Below are 12625 nucleotides of genomic sequence, written 5' to 3'. Positions count from 1 at the left end.
CACCTGGGACCTCCCCTAGCATGAGGGAGGCTGATGAAAATTAGCCCATTCACATTTCAAACAGAATTTGGCCTGGCCCCTGATCACAGCCCCCCCCCCCCCCCCCTCCCTCCTCACGGTCCTGCAAAGAGAACACGCACCACCAGAAAGGCTCTCCACCCGGTCAGAGCCTCTCCCCTGGCGATCATTGCGGGAACACATGGTGACATGACTGTGGGACGTGAGGGGTCTGGATGTACTCCGGCTGTTATTCCCTGTTAAAAGATTTAAACCATCGGGGTATGATAGGTCCCTTTGATGTTTGCTAAGCATAGAGCTAGGGAACAAGGGAGCAGGGAGGAGGAGAAGGGGGGAGGTGGGGCGAGGTATGGCGGTGGTGGTAGCGGTGATGCGGGGCAGAGGCTTGTTACTAGAAGGCAATCATCTTTTGTGGAGCCACACCAGAGGAGGGAGGAGATGCGTTGAACCTCTGTTTCAACGCAGCCACGCCAACAAAGGGAAGATAAAAGACAGAGGTTGAAGCCGGGGCCAAGACCCGCTGTGGAGAAAAGATTACTGCCAGCGCAAAGTTTTGGCACTTCTACCACTCCAGCAACTTTTACCTTCCTAATTGCCCCAATTTGGCTCTTATTTCTAGAGGCGGAGAAAGGGTAACAGTCACAGTGAGATTATGTTTCATACTATAGTATATAATATAGCATGCTGTGATTCCTTGTATACTAATGGCGGTGAATTATAAAGATTGGAATACAGTGCATACTGTATACAGTTGGTATGTGTTATGGAATTGCGACTCGTTCATCACAGGTTACGTACTGACTTCCTGGTTGTACTTTGAGTTACCATACTGGTTTGACAGATAAATAATCTGGTCCACAAATACTGCAGCTAATCTGGGCAAAACTGTTGTAGCAATGTTGCCACATTTCATGGTTTTAGCAATTAATTGGTGAGTGCAATGTTAATAGAACCAATAGATGGTTGGAGCTATGAAGAGTTGTGATGGACCACATTCGTCCGTTAAAGGTGGTAAATTTGAAATTTAGAGCATTAATGTAGCAGAAAACTAAGTGCTATTTGCTATGTTAAGATATAGGGAAGTAATGTTCTGAGCAGAGAATGAAGTCACACTATCACACGGATTACATTACACTGGTATTTCCACGTGCGTCCCATTGTGTGTGCCCCACTGGCTAGCTAGCTCATACGGTGGTTAGGGTCAACGCCGCCCCGACTCACGGTGTTGTCATGGAAGCGTAACACGTAGCACCCTTGGGTTCCCCCCCTGAGGTAATCTCTGTTATCTCCGTCGGCACTCTTGTCGTTGTTTGCGCTGTTAGCGCTGATAGCACTGTTAGCGCTGATAGCACCGTTAGCCGTTTCCACGCTGAGAGCCCCGTGGAGGCAACCCTTGAATCATAGATGTGCTCTTATTTACACAGAGACTCACCTTCTTTGTATGAATAAGAATATAATACAATCCCTATTTTGTAGCAATGCTTGCTTGGTTTCAAGTAAGTCATTCATACATTTTTTTCTTTTTCTTTACATACACTGGAAAGACATGTTTGACTTTGGGGGTGGCCTTTTTCATTAGAGCTTCATCAGCTACAGTGCTGATGTGACTAGAATTAATCAAGGGTGAAATGTTTATCCTTTGATCTACACCATATACATTAATAGCGGTTCAATTATCTGAGTTCAAAAACGAATGGGAGTAGCAGAACTTTTACCCTCTAATGAGTGAGTTGTGCATAATTCTCTGAGCCTCACACTTCGTCCTCTGTTTGTTTGTGTGCGCGTTGCATCCCCCCCCTTCATGTTACAGCGTTTGGGAGACAGATGGAAGACAGTCTCAGCAAAGGGAATACTAAAGATCTGAAAGCGTTTTAGAAACAATTAAAATCTTTGATGGTTTAATCTGTTCACATCAAAAGCAACAATCCCTCTGTTTGATTTTCTTTTGATGACACAGTATAAAACCGATTGAGCCCAACTGCTAGCAAACACTGACGTAGGCTGAGGATGTGCTATACGGTACAGTACCGTCATGGGACACGATTTGCCATGTTGTTCATTTGAAAATGAAAACGAGTGCATGCAAACGCTTGAAATCAACATTTGATGCAGAATTGTCCTGGTAAGAGCCGAAATGAATGGTCATTAGCGATAAAGGATTGGAGGCCAAGTGTTTTATTTGCCTTAATCTGTTGGTTAAATGTTTGACTTCGGGGGGGAATCGGCAAAGAATATTTAATCGGTAAAACATCAGAGGACAAAAGTCTTATCAAATTGCCTAGGAAGCATTATTCTGACCCATTTCCTTGCTGTCTTTGCGCACGTTCATTAGACAGTTAATCACAGGAGGGACTACTTCATAGGCGCGGGGATTAGTGGAGTCAGGGAGGCTTTTTGACATCCTGACAGGGCTCCACCGGGTCACTCCTCCTCACTTTCCTCCTGAAACTCTCTCTCTCTCTCTCGCAGTCTCTGGGGGGCAAATTAATTTACTAACCTTCAAATTAACAACAATTCAAAGGAAGATCTGCACTGCCTCCGAACCGCGCATCAATGCGTTGATGCGTGCCAGTTGTGTTGTAGCAACGGTTATAAAAAAAATGTATTTTTTATTTCCTCACAGTAAAAATGTTCCTACCAGTAAAATGTGTTTTCACAGCTATTGTTTTGAGAATTTCCTTTAATAAAACATATCTTTTCCTTTCTAATTTACGCATCCTTTAGTGGAAGTCAACTCACATTCCTGCCTGCTTGCGTCTGGTGACCCCAGACTACTGAGATTTGCACTTGCGCCTCGCATGCGGTATGTTTACATTTGTCTAAAAGCGGTGTAAATTGAATTCTGCTGTATGCTCCCGACAGTGACTACAAGTGTAAAGTGGCGTGTACAGAGTTGTACATACCACTCCTCTGGGGCCCAACCCTCTCTCATTGTTCCATCAAGGCTCAGGATGATGGCTCTGAGAGCGGGAGGAAAATAATCAATAACTCACATGGCATCCAGCATCCTGGAACGACTCTGCCGTAAATTAACTTGACAATGGGGATGAAAAAGGAGAGAGAGCTCCTCTGGATATCTGTTTGTCTGCTCTCTTCCTCAGATGCGGCGGGGAAAGAAGCACCAAACGGGGAGCAATTGAATGCAAAGTGCTCGTTTTCTCGCCGACTTTTCTGCAAGCGCAGCCTACCCACCCACCCCCCCGCCCCTCCGACCCCTCGAGGCGAGACCAGCAGAAACCCGCATCAGATCAGAAGGTGACATATCAAAAACCGTGTCGCAAAAAAAAGGCAGTAATGGTTGCCAAAGATGTGGCAGCAGTTCTAGTTTTCTACTGGGCTCTTTCTATTGCTCCCCTGTCTATTGGGGTTGTATGGTATCAGAGGGAGACGCTCTCTCAGGCCTGCCATGTAGAAGCGGGATTTGATCTTGACGGCTCTGTGACAGTTTGGGATGAGGGATAGCGGTTAGTGCTGAAAAAGAGACTCGCAGCTGATCAATGGGACTTTTCAGACAGGCCTATGTGCAGAGAAGTTATGGGATGGTACCTCTGCGCTGCTCAAAAGGCTCCCCGCTCCACCACTTTCTCACTTGTTAATAACCACTCATCTCTTCTTCTTTTGTCTCCAAAAGCACATGATGGCAACACACACACACAGGCACAGCACAGCAAACTGACCTGCCGCCCACTCGCAGTGTTTTCTTCAAGAAGTGAATAAGTGGATGGAACGAGCAGATATTACTCGCTCAGGTGGGTGAAAAATAGGCTGAATGATTCATCTTTTTAATATTGAATAATCACGTTATTAAATCAATACCAATGTCCTAACGAGCTGTAAAAACTTCAGTCAGCTGTAGCTCATATTAATTCTGTCAGCTAGCTAAACTACAAAACGACACTGTGTGTTGTCAGGTCAGTATAGCTACTTCCTGCATGCTGGTGTCTGTACTATTTAAACCCGATAGTTTTGTCGTGGAAAAAAGCCCCGTTGATTTTGATAGTTGAAACGACACGGTGGACTTGGTCTTCATGCTGTTCAAAAACACTCGAGATAAGCAACGGGCTGACCTTTTTCCCCTACATTCCTGTTCCGTTACGTCTAAAAATGGAAGAGAAACTTAGTCTTGGCGTTAGCTGGTTCCCGGTGCTATTTAACGACACAGCTACGTCAACGAGCCGTTGAACAGCTACTCGGCAACACAATGTAGCTGGCCACGTTTGGCCATTTTGTAGCGTTGCCACTCATAGCTTGAACGTAGCAATAAAGTCAGTCGAGCTAACGTTAGCTTAAATAGTGAAAGTGCAGAGCTGTCACTACAGTAGAGTCGTCAGTCCGATATCAAAATGGCATCGCATTTTGTCACTACCACAAGTGGACAACAACGCAACTGTTTCAATAAATATGATGCAACTTTTTCAGGTATTTTGTTTAGACTATCTACTGTAGCTCTCTCCAGGCACTCGCATTTTGGCTAGCGCTGGCACGTTTGCATCAATGTTTATTAATGTACATTGTCCCCGTCAAGTTAATAGTAATTAGATAATAAGTAATGATAATCTAACAATATGCTAGACGGTTGTTTTTGTCTATAAAAGAAATTAGCTAAGTGGACGTGTAAGTTCACTTCAACAAACAAATTAAAACTAATAAAAGCAGTACCTCAACAACAAGCAACTGCACCCTTGCAGAGTCTTTTTTGTTTGCTACAAATTTATTTCAATTCATGCTATTTATACTACCTGTACAGACCTGAACGTCATTTATAGAAATTAATTGTAGAATTGGTGAGAACTACTGTAGATATTTTCCCTTTTTTAAATCATTCATCAAAATACAGCTCCAAGTGACATTTTTGTTGTCTTTTTAAAGTGAGAGAATGGATTCTTTGAATTATAGCGAGGTTAGTTTTCCACATGAGGGTCACGGGCTTGTTCCATGTCCTAAGAGATGAGGTTGTCTTAAAGGTTCCTCCTACTGGTTCAAAGGGTCTAATCAAAGACTTCAGACAGGACCACGGATGAATGCGCGAAAGGCCCCCAACTGGCAGGTCCCAGAGGCGCATGGTCACCAAAAGACGAAGCACGTTAAGGATCAAATGCCAGCAACCGTGTAAAAACAAAAGAGGAGGACATACAGCGAGGCACCTTTTACCATTTAGAGGCAGCTGTAGAGGAAGTGCAGCTTTTCATTATGGATGTAATGGAGAGCCGGCCAAGGTCAGAAAGCAATCATCATTCTGACACCTCGCCCAGCAGGCAGCGTTGCTCCTCGGGGCACCGCCATCGCTGGAAGAGCTGTCTCACACATAACAACAACAGGCGATAGAGGCCAAAGGCAATGTCACAGGCCACCCCTCCATCGATAACAGTGCAAAGGACCTGTAAGAGAGATTTCTCGTCACTGACAATAAGGCCTGTCAGCGTGCAAAATTCTAGGGCTTTATGTCAGAGAGCGCGGTTCAGCAAGTGATCTCGGGTGTGGACATGTGTTGACTTGACATATGTCTAAACTGGCTGGAGAAGCAACGAGTCAAGAATAAACGGCTCTTTTCTGTCGGAGCTAACCGAAGCTCGGCATATGGCAGGGCCCGTGGTGGCGTAAAGTAAAGACAGGAGGCCGGAGAGCGCAGGGCTCGTCCCAGGCATGAGCTGCCATCCCCGTAGAGGAGCCCTGTAATTAGCGAGGCTAATGAAGAATCGGGCTGAGACTAATGTCCCCGCCGACCCCTGAGCCCTCTTGGCAGGGCGAGAGGGTGGACTTCAGCTGAGCAGAACATGATACTATGCTATAGCCATTAACCCTGACCCAGCACTCCCCCTCAGGCTTACATCTGGTGCAGGACTGGACCGGTACCAAATCTCAGTGGGCAGCAAGACTGAATACCTGAGGTCCACGGGTAATGAATTGTCTGATAGGCCCTATTATCTCTCGTATCCTCCAACTCACTAACCGTAAAGCCAACCTTTAGCAGACAGTGTGTTATTACCAGGGTTGTGCTTCTCACACCGCTGCCGTTGACTTAAAAATGCAATTCAAAAGTGCATCTGAAGCATCCTCAAGAGTCCTCGTTTAAAGTCGGCACACTGTAGATATTCCATCATTATAGAAACTGTTGTTGTCTGTTTTGCACAGCATGGTTCCTCACACTGTGATTACATAGCGGAGGAAGACACCTGTCACATGGAGCTGTTACTAGCTGTCAAGGCTTCCTACAGATTGGTTGCTGCTATGAACGCGTAGGAAAAAAAAAAAAAAAAATGACAAACCCAATCTTGAAGTGTATAATTTCGTGTTTGTGTATGCCCAAATCCCAATTTTAGAAACAAAACGTTCCGGCGTAAGGAGGCAAAATAATAGCAGACTCTGGGAAGTGATTCAGAATGGGTATTTGGAGCTACATGGGGAATCATTTTCAATCCAGTCGGAGTAGATTTTTTTTTTTTTTGGGTGAAGTTGTTTTGTTGCTGCGAGGTGCCGGAGATGAGAGACAGGGAGTCTAACATGCCCAGGGAAAGGGTTGTCCTGCAGTATATATCAGCATTAAATTAGTTGTGATGACACATTTGAACGCGAACAGAGCAACATGACTGTCACCAGTCACCATTATAAACAGCAGCCCCACTGATGTGTGTCAAGCTTTACATGTGAAAGAAGAAAAATACACATCAAAACAATGCAAAATAATGGACATCCCAGTAGAAAGTAGCATAGAGCACAGATGGTCATTACCACAATTCATCTAACGGTCTGTCAAAAAACGTTAAATTATATTTAGATGAAAAATAACTACTGTATTGTTTCGGTTACCTCATCAAAGGACGCCTTTAGCCACGCTAGCTGTTCGCTTTGGTTCAGACTGAAATAACTCAACTACTGTGAGAAGTGCCATGATGTTTTGTACAGATATTCATGGTCCCCAGAGGACGAAGCCTAATGATGTTGGTGATCCACTGAAATTTAATTTGTCAAATACTTCGGGTTCATAACTGAATTCCCCGAAAAGCAGAAGACGGCTTCAGTTGGAGTTTAATGCTAATGCTATGCTAATCTAACAAGCTAAACTAAGATGGTGATCATGGTAAACATATCTGTTATTGTACCTGCATGTTAGCATTGTCACTGTGAGCATGCTGGCATTAGCATTTAGCTCAATGCATGGCCTTGAAACAGCCTGAAAGCGCTGACTTAATCACCTTACACAAAAAATCATACGGCATCACATAACATAATATATTGTATTTATTATTGCTTTATTACCAGTCTAAAAGATTTGTTTTTAAATGTATTTATTCCAGATTATTTTATAAAATAAGTGTTGACCATGATAAAATGTGACATCTTATGATGGTGATGAAAGGCTTTTCCTCTTACTATACTAGGCTACACATCTACACTACCAGGGTCTCCCACATAGTCATATTGTGTGAAAGAAAAGAAATATATATTGGCAGTAGAACTAAACTAAAACAGAAATATATTCTGTACTGAAAAAAAGAATAGAAAAACACACCAGCCTTGTATGTGTGTCTGTTTGATTAGACCAAGTTGAGGAAGAGGACGGATAAATATTGTATAAATGAATTTATTGTGTAATGTGAGCAATCAAATTAATTAAGGGGTCCACAGCTGTTGGAGGCGAATAAGGCCATGAATTTTTCAGTGCTACCACTTCTCCCTAAGATTTTACAATAAATATTTCTGGAGGTCTTGGATGAATTTTTCATGGCTGAGTGGGGGAGATGAAAGGCGAAATGAGGGATCCAGGGGACGGCAGCTCTCTGCTGCTGACACGCCACAGAGAGGTGCATCGGCTCCAATCTTTATCAATGAAACCCAACCGGCACTATTGCTTTAATTACCCTGCTTTGTCAAGCATTCCACTATCAATAAAGAAAGGCAGCGCCGTGTGGTCGGCTAAAGGAGGAGGAGGAGGAGGAGGAGGAGAGGGGGTGATGATATCACGAGTTCCACTTGTTTTCATGCCCTCCCACTTAAAGAGAGGAAATGATGTAACCGTGATTGAACAGAGGACAAGTCTAGACCACCTCGCCGTGCCACTGCAACACAACTGCAACCTGCGTGTTGTTTGAGGGCTCCGAGAGGACGGTCATATCAAACAGCGATTGATATTCAAGGCTGTATCATTTATTTACCCATGATATATACTAGTGGGAGAATAATCAATAAAGCATCAAACTGCTGTATCCATACCGCTGTATACTACCTATCATGAAATTGTGATGAATACCATCGATTTGCATGCTATTGTCTAAGCACGAGGCAGAGACTGGATGAATAAATCAGAATTGTGCACAACTTGTGTCTGATTTGGTATGCAGGGAGGATCCCGGGGTAACTAATTCAGGAGAGACATCTGTTTGGGTGGGCAATGCATCGGCAATACTCCACCTGGAATAGCATCCATAAGCAGCATCCCTTCTTTCCACCCTGCGCTTAAGTACAGAGAACAGAGAGGAGAGGTGGAGGTTCTACGTATTTATGTAAAGGATGTGATGGTTTTAGCACCACTTATGCCAGGTTCTGGATAACACGTAAGATCTTGAACAGCTGCATATGAAAGCAATGGGAGGTCTCGTGAGGGGAGGTCAGGTGAGACGTGCACATATTGATATGCATCTCTTTTAAGTTTTCATGGTCTGGGCTCAGCCTCTTGGTTCCACTTCATGTAAATCTTAAATCTACGTTACACGATTTTTGACCACTTGGGAGCAGCAGAAAAAAGTTGTTTACCGTATTATATATGTGTTTGTGTATATATTTATTAGGGCTGGGCAAGTTAACGCACTATCATCGCGTTAACGCATTAATTAAATAATGCCGACAATTATTTTATCGCGCATTAATGCAGTTTTTATAATTATTATTTTGTCATTACCTCGGAGTTACAGTGCATTATATTGATGAACAGTGGGAGCTGCATTCACATGCTCTGACTGTAATGGAAACAGAAGACAGACATTTTGCTGAAACGTGCGCGGAACATTTTATTCATGTTGCACAGCAGTGGAACGTTTCAAACAAAGTCAGCACACTTAGCACAGATAGTGAAGAAATATAACTGCTACTGTGAGACATCTGCCTTTTGAACACGTCGCCTGCATCGCGCACAGTCTCCAGCGTTCTGTCACAGTGTGTGAAGGAATACTGCTGTTAAAAAGCACCGTATTTGTTTAAACTGTTTGCAAACCAAATGTTATTGTACTTTTGTTCATATAGCAGTACTTTTAAAATAAAAGTGCGCAATACACTACTTTTGAATTCATTATTGAATTTTGCGCATAACAATCATGCGATTAATCGAAGAAAATCATGCGATTAATCGTGATTAAAATTGTAATCGTTGCCCAGCACTAATATATATATAATTTCCATATTAATAGCAAAGATTATGACTAAAGTTGGTAGTAACAAAATTTGATGTAGTTCAGCTACTTTTTCCATGTTGCTGTGGCTTAGCTTGCAACATTTCTATGGGTGGCAGCTTCAGTGTAGTGAAGCTTCATTTAAAGCAGAACCCAACACTGACAATACCCCTGTGCACAAAGCCAGGTATGTAAATAAATGTTTTTTTTTTCACGTTTCTAATAAAATGAACCAGCATCCACAGGAATTATGGTGGACGATTCCTCACCTCACAATTTACGTCAATGCCGATTGGTGGATGAGCGCTTCACTAATATCAATGTTTTATTTTTTGGGAGGGCGGCTTAAAGGGACAGGCGCTAAAACGGAACGTTTCAGACAGAGGGTGAATACAGGTATATTCAGACAACCATTATGAGAGAAATTAGGTGTTTTTTTAACATTAAAACATGTTAACATGTTATTGTAGGAACCCAAAAATACCAGTATGAACCTGGAAATGAGCATGATATGTCTCCTTTAATGGTAGTAAATCGCTGCAGCCTGGCTCCAAAGAGGTAGTGTTTTGTTGTCCAGATCCTTCCTGCCACATAGTGTGTATTTCAGTACAATGTTAACATGGGAATCTGTGCTCTACCAGCCATGTTGTTTTGAAATCTATTAATAGAGAGCAAAGCACACTCTCAGGCGCTCAGCACTTAGGAGGAGCGATTGTTTAATTCTGTTATATTCTCACCAATCAATGCGTTGACTTCAAAGCGATGGGAAACGCTTGCATCCAAAGTAGATTGATCACTTCTAATACAAGTCATTAACATACAAGTTGTTAACAAGTGAGGCCTCTGTACTGTATCTAGGAATCAAGAGAGTCATCGATAAAGCCAATTTGAGACTTTTAACGTCTTAAAACCTTGAGTGCACACTCCTCCACTCCTCCACGGGATCAACCACTGTTAAACCGCTGCTCTTTCCCCATGTTTTTCCATCTCTCTCTCTCTCTCTCTCTCTCTCTCTCTCTCTCTCTCTCTCTGTCTGTGTCCTCCATTCACTCACTCAACCTCAGCCACTTAGCTTGAAGCCTGTACTACGGCATGAGACCACTGGTATACTTTACTGATGATAAATTTATAAGCCAAACGGAGGGGAAAGTATTAAACAACCTTGTGAATGGCCCGGGGTTGCCTTTAACCGAGGCGGCGTATCCTTTTCATCAACAAAAATAACTCTTCAGAGGCAGTAAAAGCATGCTTAGAGAGTAAAAGGCCATTTTAGCGGACGGGGGGTGCCGATGTTGGTGGGGGGGGCGAAAACAGAAACAATCCAACCTCTGATAGCCCACAACAACCCCCCCCCCCCCCCCCCACCTCCCCTCCCTACTATCCCCAACCTCTGGCCACACCACTACCAACACAGCGCACATCCCGCCCCTCAAAAGAGCTAAATCAAGGCTTTGAGAAACATACAGTGTCTTTAATAATTCAAGCGTTGGTGGGTTTGAATAGCCTCTTTAGCGTAGAAATATACAGTCTCCTGATATAAGATCAGTCCCTCAGGGGGCTCCCTCAACATCTTACTGCAGTGTGGCCTTTCTTTAACTGCAGTACGGGCGGCTGCTTAAGATGCAACTACCTGCCTGATTATATCGAGTAGAAAAATTGAACGTATACAGGGTTGTACAGGGTGTGCGAGGAGCTTTAAGTATATATTTATATATTTTTAATGGGTGTCCAGTTGGAAAAAGAAAAGCGCTCTGAACTTGTATAACACCCGGCGAACGCATGAATCAAGTGCAAAGTTTTGCAGCAAAGCAATTATTGCAGTTGACTAGCATCTTTACTGGGGTTGTGGACTAACACAGGTTTGTAAATATTTAACTATCTTTGCACCCAATGCACATTCATATTTCATCAGGTTTCTCGCAGTTTATTCTCAAAGCAAAGCGTTGGACTGCATAATTATTTCAGTTTAGCTTTTTTTTTTTTTTTTTTTTTTCTCTCTCTCTCCAACCTATTACTTTCATAAATAGAGGAATTTGAGTTATAGCTCCTCAGAGGGCTAATTTAAGAAAAGCATGCATTAATTAATACAACCTAGATGGAAAGGAAGAAATCCCTAAGTAAGTGAGCTGTTGGCAGATATCAAGGATGATTTTCGCCTTCAAAGGAAATGGGGATGGATTTGAGCGGATGCGGCGGTTTAATCAATACTGTTGACTCTTGAGGTTGGCAGGTGTGGTTGGTGTGCGCGGCGGCGGCGGCGCTCAGTAGATACACTTCCATCATTCCAGAGGAAAAACCGCAGCGAGGCCAAACTGGAAATCTGCTCCCAACCTTCCAAAGGCCCCCGGTTGTCGAAGTGTTTCATCGAAGTTAATTTCCCCGATTTTGCCATGAAAAGCGTATTAAAACATTCATCCGGGCTTTTTCTTTTGTTTTTGCCCCGACCCCTTCGGTGTACAGTGCGGTACAGTGCCGTGACTTCAAACACTTTGTTGCATGCTTCTGCTCGTGTGTCCGTCCATTCTCACATCCGATGTGTGGAATAATGAAATAAATATCGAACTCTTAAATATTTTAGTGCATTCTAGGAGTAAAGTGGAAGTGTTTTTCTGACAGACTTTACCGCCCCCTCCTCGCGCCTCCATCCATCCCCTCCCTCCTCCTCCTCCTCTCTGTCTCTCTTCACAAATGCATTGTGTGCACTGGCCGGCCCAATCCATCACTCTGCGTCTGGCGGGAGAAAAAGCACTTTCCCAGGGTGGGTGTTTTTTAGTTCTGCCAGCGCTGCTGTTTCAGCGGGCACCCGTGAGACCTCGCTGATGGACACTCTGGTCATCGCTGGCAGGGAGCTTTGGGACTCTCCTCACCCCCCCTCACCCACCCACCCAACCCCTTCCACCTATCTCCACCTCAGCCTGTTCCACTCACCTCCTGTTTGCACCGGCGCCTTCCTTTGTCCCAGCAGCGTTGTGCACTCCTTCTTGACAATGATGACTACTGCGCCTCGCCTGGATTCTCCCTTGCAAAGTGGCTCGGCCTTCAGAGACCGTGCCGGAATTCGTTCCGAGGTCTCGGGCCTCCAAGCGTGTTTGGAGACGCGAAGGTACCGATACCAGCAGGAGGGAAATAATCTGATTCTAAATGTGCTCGTCTTGATCATATATAAGTTTGAGTCTAGTGGAGGATAACATTTGCCAGCCTTGAAGGGATTCTCAATGGTGCAG

Source organism: Cebidichthys violaceus, unplaced genomic scaffold (genome assembly GCF_023349555.1).
Source record: "Cebidichthys violaceus isolate CVI_PGR_0920_01 unplaced genomic scaffold, fCebVio1.0.p SCAF_13, whole genome shotgun sequence".
Lineage (NCBI taxonomy): Eukaryota > Metazoa > Chordata > Actinopteri > Perciformes > Stichaeidae > Cebidichthys > Cebidichthys violaceus.
This window is presented reverse-complemented; position numbering follows the sequence as displayed.